At 47.8% G+C, this 12,134-nt stretch overlaps 1 protein-coding gene across 9 annotated transcripts in view; it reads left to right on the top strand.

Moving 5' to 3' along the window:
• Positions 1-11,676, top strand: part of P2RY2 (purinergic receptor P2Y2) — a 35,435-nt gene extending 23,759 nt beyond the window's left edge. For 6 of the 9 annotated variants that reach the window (XM_066250496.1, XM_066250491.1, XM_066250487.1 and 3 more), the window contains exons 4-5: positions 4,988-5,071; positions 11,467-11,676. The gene's annotated coding sequence lies outside the window, so the exon portion shown is untranslated. The remainder of the gene's footprint in view (positions 1-4,987; positions 5,072-11,466) is intronic. The other 3 variants (XM_066250476.1, XM_066250479.1, XM_066250482.1) reach the window with 3 other exon arrangements.
• Positions 11,677-12,134: the final 458 nt, after the last annotated feature.

The following is a 12,134-nucleotide window of genomic DNA, read 5'->3' as shown; positions in this document are numbered from 1 at the left end:
TTAGTCTCGGCTCCAGCTTAGCCAGGTGTTTAGTCTCAGCCCTGTCCCAGCCAGAAACAATGGGCCAGGCCGGGCAAGTCACTTGTCGGCCCCAAACCCAGTCCTCAGGAGCTCCACCCTGGACTATTTTCAGCCCTTGGAGATGGAATAGAAAAGGATTTTCCACTCCCAGCACAATGGCCCCACCAGACTATTGTCCAGCAGTGTTCAGTGGATACGCCTGCTCAAAAATATTTTCCCTGCCCCTACTTTCTGGGCCTTCCTGCCCTGCTCCTCACCTCCCCACTTTGGCATTGCTTCCTGAGGCTGTTACCTCCTGAGGGCCACTATGAGACAGCATGTGGGAGACATGACCAGCGGGAATCAGTTTTCTCACCTGGCAGAGACCCTGGGGATGGTTTGGCTGCTTAGAGCAGGGGTCCCCAAACTTTTTACACTGGGGGCCAGTTCACTGTCCCTCAGACCGTTGGAGGGCCAGACTATAAAAAAAACTATGAACAAATCCCTATGCACACTGCACATATCTTATTTTTAAGTAAAAAAAAAAAAAAACAAAACAAAACGGGAACAAATACAATATTTAAAATAAAGAACAAGTAAATTTAAATCAACAAACTCACCAGTATTTCAATGGAAACTATGCTCCTCTCACTGACCACCAATGAAAGAGATGCCCCTTCCGGAAGTGTGGCGGGGGCTGGATAAATGGCCTCGGGGCCGCATGCGGCCGTGGGCCGTAGTTTGGGGACCCCTGGCTTAGAGGGACTGGAAGCCCAGAGAGGGCTGTGCCTTGCCCAAGGTTACATGGTGGTCAGAATGGAGGCTAGATGTGAGACTATCTGGATGCTCCTGCTGCCTCAGCTGCCTTCATTGTAGCTAGTCTGTGGCTCCTGGGAGTGAGAGCTCACGTTCAAGGTCTGAGGTGGGCATTCTCAGAAGAAGCCTGAATGGAATCTGTGGGAGGGGTGGGTTTATCTTGGGCCTGACCTTGGAAATCCCTATTTAGTCCTGTTTTTACCAACTATGGTTTTAGCTTGCGCTGAACTCAGGGTTACAAAGTAGAGGTCCTGGGGAGAGAAGGAGGTTGGAGAGCACAGGGAAACTGAGGCAGGAGGAGCAGTGTTATGGCCCAGTACAGCCATCACCAGCTCTGTGACCACAAATTCAGTTTCTTCATCTGTAAAATGGAACCAATAAGACTTCTTTTTACTGAACAGTGAGAATGCAATAAGGGACAAACACCCAGTTATTTTATTTTCCTCCCATCAATGCTCTCTAGCCAGTGATGTGATCATTTCCCCTTCCCATCTATAAACTGCAATATTTGGCAAACTCCAAAACTTTGAGTCACTTTTGAGTAACAATGTTTAGTCCAGTTTAACCTTTTAATTTCTATTTAATTTATTGCTCACTCCTTGTCTTCCCCAGTGCTGGGAGGACGCTCCTCACCTCTCTTTTGGGCCCCAGGTGTTGGGCAAGGTGGGGAGGAAATGGGCCAGTGTATCTTCCCCGGTACTGCCATAGCCCTCTCTTGCGTCCGTCCTTGCTTCTCTGCCCATGACATCATAGCCACCAGTGCCTCTCTGTGTGGAGCCCTCCAAACACCATTAGCATGCCCCACTTTTCCTGCGGAGACTCTAATACACTCCCAATCTCCCTGAGTGTTTTCCTAGAGCACCCCTCACCTGGCTTGCGGTAGGAATCAGTTTTCTCTCCTTCATATCGCCTTCTCCCCCTCCCATTAGGTCAAGAACTCATAACTGCAGGGATGTCTTCAATTCCCTGAGCCTAGAGTGGACAGTGGTAGAGGTTGGAGTAATAAACTCAGAGAAGGTGTCTGAGCACAGTTGTTTCCAGTTGTTAGAAAGTGGGGGTATTTTACCCTTGTGTGTCCTCAGATTTATATCCTGGAGCCAAATTCCAAGTCAGCAGCCATATGAAAAGTCCCACCTCATAGTGGGATTAAACTATTAAACCAGCCTTTGTGACCAAAGCAATTACAAAATGTGGGGGAGGAAATTTAAAGCCTACTCCATGGGTCACCACACAGCCTGTGCGTGTGTGTATGCACGCATGCGTGCATGTGTGCGTGCGCGTGTGAATGCTGAGGGGGAGGTGCAGTCACCCCTGGCACCACGTAGATACCCGGAGACACAGATGGGCCACAGTGGTTGGCCAGCCTATGGGGGTCAGAGAGGGACCAGGAGGGGCTGCCAGGGGGTCAGACTAAAACAGGACATGGAAGTAGACAGGTTTAGGGATGGCAGGAAAAGAAAGGGAGTGGAGAGAAGATCTAGCTGCCAGCTCTGTGGACCCCTTTCCCTCCATCCCTCCCTCTCTCCCTCCCTCTTTTCCTCCTTCTCTCCTTCCTTCCCCATTCTTCCACCTTTCCCTCAGTTTCCCTCCTTCCTATTTATTTTCCTCCCCTTTTTGCTCCCTGCTCTCAGAATTCCTGGGAGCAAAGGGAAGAAAAAGGGGCACCTCAGGGCTTCAGACCCATTCATTCCTTCCTTCTTGAGGCTGGCTCAGTGCCCTTCCCTGGCTGTTCAGTCTACTGTGAGCCCCAGGTTCATGGATGCTGCCCTGCTGCCCCCTGGTGTCCAGACGCAGAAATGGGGGCTGGACTCCAGACCTCCTGGGAGATGAGAAGAAAATGATCCTGCTGACAACCAGGTTGTTGTGGGGTGTGAGATTGGGGTCAGGCCAAGAATTGAAACAGGAGATACAATTTGCAAAACATACCATGACTTGCAAAACTGAGCAAGTGCCTGACCAAGCCATGATGTCTTGCTCAAGCTTTCTAAATTCCCACTCATAAATATGCCTGTATCTGTGCTAGCTACGTGTTCCAAGAGAAGACCACAGCAACCTGATCTAATAGTAATGCTCTGTGAGGACTCCTGTGTTTTCAACCCGGGATCACAGACTGTTCCAATTCCCTGCAAAGCAACTCCCTGCTTTGCAAATTTTGACCAATCTTTGCCCAAGACCATTTTTTGACTAACTTCAGCCCCCACAACCCTATAAGCATCTCCCTAACTCCTTTCTTTGGAGGCACCCCAGGGACCCCCTGGTGTGAAGTCTTTGCTGCTGTTAGTAATAAACTTAGCTTTGTTGGCTACAGGCGTGTTCCTGGTGGTATGGGCTGACCAGCATTGATAAGAGGTTGCTGCCTCTTCTCAAGTGAAAGAGTGAGAACGGGTGACATTTTAGCTCTCAGTTCCAGCCTCCTGCCCCTATGCTGCCAGGAACTGTTCCATCCAGAACCCTATAGCCCTATAGCCCCTGGCTGACCCACCATGTGCATCTGGCTCTGGAACAGCACTCCACACTGTGGGGTGTTTTATTCCTGCAAAGGCACACAGTGTCTAGCTGATGACTCTGTGAAGGCAGGACTGAGGGGCAGACACAGCTGCTCTGCAAGGTGTTGCCCCTTTCAGGCCCAGTCTCCCAGCTTGGAGTTTCAAAGAAGCTGCCAGGAGGACATTCCCTGATGACAACCTCATGATGTCCCTTTGACCTCCTGCTTACTGTCAAGGAGGTCCCAGATAGGGGTCCCAGACCTCTATTTCCAGGAAGGCACACAAGCCCTGGGTCTGAGGACACACCTGAGTGTTGAGGAGAGGGGGCTACAATGGCCCTCTAAAGGGGAGGCTGGATTCCCAGGTCCTGCGGGCCAGCCCCGCCCTCAGTCTGGGAGCTCTTCTGAAGGAAGCCAGAACCTTCTTCCCTTTCTGAGATTGGGGCTTCTGCAAAGGTCTCACTCCCCTACAAGAGTCCTTCCTGTACTCCCTGATACCCCAACATTGTTTGTACCCCCTCCCCTTCCTCCAGAGACAAAGGGAACTCTTCTTCCTAGGCAACCCCTTTGCCTGAGAGAAAGCCCTCTTCACAGGACGCTGCCTCCCTAGCTCAGACTTAGGGGCACACAGCACCTCTGCCCTCAGCCCAGGTCAGCCATGGGAAGGTATGACCATGACTCCAAGCGGGCATTTTTCCAGGCTGGCACCCCCAGCTCCTTCCCCTGCCCTAGTCCAGTGTTTCAACCCCCCACCCCCCAGAGTCTGTGCCCTTTGTATGCCCCTAGAAGTCCTTGCTTCCTCACATGGAAGCCTATAAAACTGTACTCCATCCCTTGGGAGGTGTGACCAAGCTCAGCTGGGCTTCCCAGACCCCGCTGTGACTGCATCTGGGCAGAAGTAGGGTTTGCCCACCATCCACAAGATACCTATAATTTAGATCTCTCCTGCACATCAGTAAGTAAAATGCCTCTCTCAGTCATATGGAAGGGGAGGCCTAGGTGCTGGGCCCTTGGGGTGAAGTGGAAAACACTAAGGGGAGGACATCTCAACCAGCCCTTGGGCCCCAAACTACATCTTTGCTCTAGACCAGGGGTCTCAAACTCGTGGCCCGCCGAACAATTTTGTGCGGCCCGCAGACTAATCCACGAAGTTTAAAATATTTTGGATAAAATTAAGTAAGCCTAGAGGCCTACTTGTATTTTTCATTTCTCTAGCATCCTAGCTAGATATTAGCTTAGTTAACAGCAGTTGTGATGCGAACTACAGTTTCTGGTCGTTTTGTGACACTGAGTAAACTGCATGTACGATTGTGCTTGTTGTACTGATTTTTTTTGTTTTCAACTGCAGTGAGAAAAGTGTTGCGTAACAGTTGCCTTTTGTAGACCTAGTGCGGCCCCGCCGAACAGCTGTGATCTTGCTCTGCGGCCCACATGCTGAGTTGAGTTTGAGACCCCTGCTCTAGACCCACACACGTCCTCCACAAACTTCTGTTGCACATGAACCCAGATGCCCTCATTCAGGAGGCATAAGAAGCAAATAACCCTTTAAGTCAGACTTACATTTGAATCTCAGTTCTGACACCCATTAATCAGATGGCTTGGGCACTTCACTCTCTTCATCACTAAAATAAGCAATACTTATACTCATTTTATATTTTATTTGTACTGTTCGTCTCTTCCTGCTAGGATAAGAGTTCTCAGAAGACAGGGGTCTTCATCCAATTTGGTCACTACTTTATCCCCAGTGCCCAGAACAGTGACTGTTACATAGTAAGTACACACTAATTACTTGTTGAATAAATAAGTGAGGTTCACAGTGAAGAATAAATGACACAAACTGTAAAAACTGTTTTGCTGGGCACCTAGAATCAGTGGATATTCATTATGTTTATTCTTCCCTTTGCAAAGCAAGTTAATAAATTATTGTAAGTTTCACAATGACCCTTTGAAGCAGGAACATTATTATTATTGATTCATTCATTCTTCTTTTTTAAGGGGGTGAGAGGAGGGGAGATAGTGAGGCAGATTCCTGCATGTACTTTGACCAGAATCCACCTGGCAACTGCATCTGGGGACCGAGCTATTTTTAGCGCCTGAGGCTGATGCGCTCCAGCCAAGCTATCCCAGCACCTGGGGCCATGCTTGAACCAATTGGGCCACTGGCTGCGGGAGGAGAAGAGGGACAGAAGTGGGAGGGGCAGATGCTTATTTCTCCTGTGTGCTCTGACTGGGAATCAAACCTGAGATATCCATATGCTGGACTGATGCTCTATCCACTGAGCCACCGGCCAGGGCCATTTATTCATTTTTTTTTAATCATTTTAGAGAGGAGAGAGAAAGGGGGATAGAGAGACAGAGAGGGAGAGATAGAGGAGAGAGAAGGTGGGGAGGAGCTGGAAGCATCAACTCCCATATGTGCCTTGACCAGGCAAGCCCAGGATTTCGAACCGGCGACCTCAGCATTTCCAGGTTGACGCTTTATCCACTGCGCCACCACAGGTCAGGCCCATTTATTCAATTTTTGAAAAAATATTTTATTTATTGATTTTAAAGAGAGAGGAAGGGGATAGCAAGAAGTATCAACTCGCCTGACCTGTCATGGCGCAGTGGATAAAGCGTCGACCTGGAAATGCTGAGGTCGCCGGTTTGAAACCCTGGGCTTGCCTGGTCAAGGCACATATGGGAGTTGATGCTTCCTGCTCCTCCCCCCTTCTCTCTCTCTGTCTCTCTCTCCTCTCTAAAATGAATAAATTTTTTAAAAAATTTAAAAAAAAATTAAAAAAAAAAAGTATCAACTCATAGTTGTTTCACTTTAGTTGTTCACTGATTGCTTGTTGTATGTGCCTTGACCAGGCAAGCCCAGGGTTTCAAACCCGTGACCTCAGCATTCCAGGTCCACACTTTACCCATTGCACCACCACAGGCCAGGTTCATTCATTCATTTATTTAACAAATGTTTACCAAGAGCCAACTCTGTTCCAGGTACTCTTTTAGGTACTGTACAGTACTTAGAAAACATCAATGAATTTTTTAAAAAAAAGATCTTTCCCTTATGGAGTTTACATCCTAGTGGGCTGAGAGAGAGAAAAAGCAACAGAGATTTTAAAAAAATTGTTTGTTTGTTTTTTACAGAGACAAAGAGAGTCAGAGAGAGGAATAGACAGGGACAGACAGGAATAGAGAGATGAGAAGCATCAATCATTAGTTTTTCGTTGCACATTGCGACACCTTGTTCATTGATTGCTTTCTCATATATGCCTTGACAGAGGGCCTTCAGCAGACCGAGTAACCCCTTGTTCAAGCCAGCGACCTTGGGTCCAAGCTGGTGAGCTTTTGCTCAAACCAGATGAGCCTGCACTCTAGCTGGCGACCTCAGGGTCTCGAACCTGGGTCCTTGGCATCCCAGTCCGACGCTCTATCCACTGCGCCACCGTCTGGTCAGGCTAGAGATTTAAAATTTTAAATTCCATGGTCTGTTAAAAAGTGATAAGTGCTGTGGGAAAAACAGCAAGAAGAGGGACCTGGGAGGCTAGGGAAATTGTGATTCGCCTCAGGAGAGGCCAAAAGAGGGCATGTGAGCAGACTTGAAGGAGGTATGTGTGTTGGGGGGGGGTGCCTCTTTGCAGGAAGGGCCTTCCAGAGGGAACAGAAAATGCAGAAGTCTGGCTGCTCATGTAAGGAGGCCTGTGTGTGACTGAGGTGGAGACAGGAAACCAGAGATCAAGGAAATCTGGTAGGATATTGAGCAAGGTGGAAAGCCATGGCAGAGATACAATTTGATTTATATTTTAGAATGCTCAGTCTGGCTGCTGGGGCAAGGATAGGCGCAGCAGGAGCAGGAAGGAGTTCATTCCAGAATGCAGGCAGGAATTCATGGGGATTACGACCAGGTGGTAGCAATGGAGTTTAAGGGGAAGCAGAGTCTGCAACCCCAAAATATGCTTTTTGCAATGTTGATTTTAAGCTGGTTCTTAAGAAAGAAAAGGCTCAGAAAGAAGTTTTGACCACCCTCCTTTACCTGCTTAAAGGAAATCAGAAAAACCTCCCATCAAGCAGGGACCTTTAGCATATTGACCTTAACATATATGAGTTAATTTTGGTAGACAGGGACGATCAAGCAAGTGTTAGACTCCCCAGTGTGTCTCATTGTTTCCATGACCCGGCAAGAATTTGTTGACCACATACATGTTTGTGGTCAATCTAATCTACCTGTGAAATGCTTACTTTCCCTTTGAAATCCTGCCTGACCAGGCAGTGGCACGGTGGATAGAGCATTGGACTGGGGTGCAGAGGACACAAGTTCGAACCCTGAGGTCGCCGGCTTAAGCATAGGCTCATCTAGTTTGAGCGTAGGCTCACCAGCTTGAGCGCGGGGTCCCTGGCTTGAGCGTGGGATCACAGACATGACTCCATGGTCACTGGCTTGAGTAAGGGGTCACTTGCAGTGCTGTAGACCCCTGGTCAAGGCACATATGAGAAAGCAATCAATGAACAACTAAGGAGCTTCCACAAAGGATCAATGCTTCTCATCTCTCTCTCTTCCTGTCTGTCCCTATCTGTCCCTCTCTCTGACTCTGTCTCTGTCAAAATAATAATAATAATAATAATAATAATAAATAAGAAATCCTATTCTTCCCTCTCTGGTCCAAGAAATCCTATTCTTCCCTCTCTTTGGTCCAGAATGGTATACAAGCCTCAACTGCCCCATGTGTCCTTGGGTCTCACTAACCCTGTACGTACATATTTAATAAATTTGGTCATTTTCTCCTATTACATTAATTTGATTATTAGTACAACCAGAAGAACTTAGAAAGGTGAGAGGAAAGTTATTTTTCAGCCTCCACAAGGTGGTGAGAAATGGATAAATATCAGATGTATTGTGCCTGGCGTGTGGTAGCACAGTGGATAAAGCATCAACCTAGGATGCTGAAGTCCCAGGTTTGAAACCCCAAGGTCGCTGGCTTGAGCAAGGGGTCACTGGCTCAGCTTGAGCACCACCACCCCACCCCAGTCAAGGCACATATGAAAAACCATCAGTGAACAACTAAAGTGTCACCACTATGAGTTGATGCTTCTCATCTCTCTCCCTTCCTTTCTCTCTCTCTCTTCCTCTGGCTTAAAACAAACAAACAAAAAGAGATATATATTGAAGGAATAGTCAACAGGATTCCTAGTGGTTTTTTTCTGCAAGATTTGGCAGACAATGAAACAGATCCAGAGGAGGTCTAGTGGGATGCCATACAGTAGGCTAGTGGGTGATGCAGGGGAGTGGAGGATGGGGGAGGGGCGACAGGAAGGTCTGCAGGTCTAGGGCAGTGTCTGGGAGAAGAGAGGGCAGAGTGCAAGTAATGATTCCATCGAAGCAGGGCACAAACCAGCCCCAGGGCTGCTTAGCCTTGATTTGATCAAGGGCTTTTCCCCTTTCCACTGAATTCCGCTATGATGGCTTTTTAATTGGGTCCATTTGTTCCGAGACCATGAACTGAAATGAGCAGACACCAGAGTGTTTGCCTATTATTAAATAAACTAGGAAATGGCCCTATGTCTTGAGCTGCCAGGAAAGTTAGAGTAGCTCCCCAGCCTCTCCGAGGAGTAATCCCAGGTCCTCAGCACACCGCAGGATCAGTGCTAGGTATCTTGCCTCTGCCTGTGCTGCTCCTCTGTCTGCAGTACCCCCGACACTGCCTTGCTCACCTGGGAGATGTCTCCTCCTCCTCCAAGGCTCACTTCTGAAGCCTCATCTTTTTTCTTTTTTTTTGTTTTTTTTTTTTTTTTTTTTTTGTATTTTTCTGAAGCTGGAAACGGGGAGAGACAGTCAGACAGACTCCCGCATGCGCCCGACCGGGATCCACCCGGCACGCCCACCATGAGGCGACGCTCTGCCCCTCCGGGGCGTCGCTCTGCCGCGACCAGAGCCACTCTAGCGCCTGGGGCAGAGGCCAAGGAACCATCCCCAGCGCACGGGCCATCTTTGCTCCAATGGAGCCTTGGCTGCGAGAGGGGAAGAGAGAGACAGAGAGGAAGGAGGGGAGGGGCGGAGAAGCAAATGGGCGCTTCTCCTATGTGCCCTGGCCGGGAATCGAACCCGGGTCCCCCGCATGCCAGGCCGACGCTCTACCGCTGAGCTAACCGGCCAGGGCCCTGAAGCCTCATCTTAATGAAGCCTTGCTGATCACCATCCCTGCCCTCGGCTGGCTCATCTCCCTGGGCAGAGGACTCACACACCTGCAGGGATGGGATCCCTTGCTGGAGGACCTGCCTCCAACAGAGGACATGGTCAAACTCAGGGTGGCAGGGTAGAGGGACGCCCAACAAGAATTCCAAACACAATCCTGCTTAAGTAAAAAAGAGTTTTCCTTTCCTCTAGTTTGTCCTCATGGAGGATCTGGAGAAGAGGCTGTTTGGGAGGCAGAGAGAGAGAAGAGGAGCTTATTAAGGGAATTTGTGGACAGAAGCAGTGTTTTAGGTAACAGCAAGGCAATGGATTTTTGCCCCCAAAACAGATAAGCTTGTTATATAGAGCCAAGTGGCACATACTGACACAAGTGGCTTGTAGTCACGCAGTACATGCTTGTTGAGAGCTGTGTAATCCAAAGCAGTAAATAACTTAATGGGTCCACTTATCTGTGCAAGAACATTCCTTTCAGGTGACACAGGCCCACCCCTCCTGGGGTGAACTAGCAGTCAGCTTGTTTCATAAAACGGTGTCAGTCATGTTCACTACGGGGAATCATTTTGCAAAAAAATTGAACCTGAGTCTGATCTAACCTCTAGATTTAATTACCAGTTTTCTTCCAGAAATAGAGGGTACATGCCTGACCAGGCAATGATGCACTGGATAGAACATAGGCCTGGGACGCAGAGGCCCCAGGTTCGAAACCCCAAGGTCGCCAGCTTGAGCGTGGGATCATAGACATGACCCCATGTTCACTGGCTTGAGCCCAAAAGGTCACTGGCTTGAGCCCAAGGTCACTGGCTTGAGCAAGGGGTCACTGACTCTGCTGCAGCTGCCCTGTCAAGGCACATATGAGAAAGTAATCAATGAACAACTAAGGTGCTACCGGTATGAGTTGATGTGTCTCATCTCTCTCCCTCCCTGCAAGTCTCTGTCAGTCCCTGTAAGTCCCTCCCTCTCTCGTTAAAAAAAAGGAAAGAAAGAAATACAGGGTATAGAAGAATGTGTTAAATGACAACATGAAATGCAATTAGCTAGATCCAGAATTTGAGAACTTATACAGAATAAATATGGTATCTTCATAAATAAATGGGAGGAGGGGAGAATAGCAAAGGAGTAGACACAGGACTGAAAGTTGAAGCCAAGGTCCTGTCTCCCCTCACTGCTACAAAGGTGAGGCCCCAACTCCCTAAACACTCAAAAGCCATTTATCTCTAAGGCAAACAGAGGGAGTGAATCTGAGAGAAGAGTCTGGACCACATTTTGTTCTTCTTCCCTGTTGTAAGCTGAATTATGTTCCCCTCACAACTTTATATTTTGAAGTACTAGTACTAGTATCTCAGAATGTAACCTTATTTGGAGAAAAGGTCTTTGAAGAGGTAATTGAGTTAAAATGAGGTCACTGGAGTGGATCCTGATACAGTATAACTGGTATTCTATTTTATTTTTAATTTATTGATTTTAGTGAGAAAGGAAGGGAGAGAGAGAGAGAGACAGGAACATCAATCTGTTCCTGTATGTGCCCTGACCAGAGATGGAACCAGTAACTTCTATACTCCAGGATGATGTTCTAACCAACTGAGCTAACCAGCCAGGGCAGGTAGTCCTCTAAGAAGAGGAAATTTGGCCTGGCCAAGTGATGGCACAGTGGATAGAGAGTTGGACAGGAATGCAGAGAACCACCGCAAGTTTGCTGGCTTGAGCACAGGCTCACCAGCTTGAGTGCGGGGTCACCAGCTTGAGTGTGGGATCATAGACATGACCCCATGGTCATTGGCTTGAAGCCCAAGGTCATTGGTTTGAGTTCAAGGTCACTGGCTTGAGTAAGGAGTCACTGGCTCTGCTGCAGCTGCTCAGTCAAAGCACATATGAGAAAGCAATCAGTGAACAATTAAGATGCTGCAACAAAGAATTGATGCTTCTCATCTCTCTCCTGTCTGTCTGTGTCTGTCTGTCTGTCTATCTCTCACACATGAACTAAAAAAAAAAGAAGAGGAGAAATTTTAGACACAGACATCTGTAGAGGAAAGGTAATGTGAAGATAAAGAGAGAAGACAGACATCTAGAAGCCAAGGAAGTGGGTCTGGAACAGATCTCTCTCTCACAGCCCTCAGAAGGAGCCAATTCTGCCATCACCATGATCTTGGACTTTTAGCCTCCAAAACTATGAGAAAATAAATCTATATTGTTTAAGCTCCCAGTCTGTGGGACTTTGTTATGGCAACCACAGAAGACTAATGTGTCCACCACTCAGTTGGGCAGGCCCTCATGAGAACCATGGATCTGTTATAAGTGAACACGGAGCCACATTTTCTTTGCATGTCTCTCCCGATATGGGAATGCCTGGTGGAAATTACTTCTCACGACCTGAACTTATCCCTGCTAGGTTGACAAGTTGTCATCATGGTGGGGAACTTGGCCTCCATCGCTCTAATTGGTCTGAATTCTTACCTTTCTACCCCCATGCTCTATTTCTTCTTCAACCAATCCAAGCTTCATAGATTTCTATTTTCACCCCCAATATGTTAATGACTTTTGTTTCAAAGAACATTATCTTCTCTATTGATTGCATGACTCAGCTCATTTTCTTTCTCTTTATTGTCATCTGTAAATACCATGAATACCATGCGTTGACATTAATGACCCAGGATTGCTTTG

This window comes from Saccopteryx bilineata, chromosome 1, assembly GCF_036850765.1.
Source record: "Saccopteryx bilineata isolate mSacBil1 chromosome 1, mSacBil1_pri_phased_curated, whole genome shotgun sequence".
NCBI lineage: Eukaryota > Metazoa > Chordata > Mammalia > Chiroptera > Emballonuridae > Saccopteryx > Saccopteryx bilineata.
The sequence above is the reverse complement of the archived record's forward strand: the minus strand, read 5'-3'. Positions and strand labels throughout refer to the sequence as shown.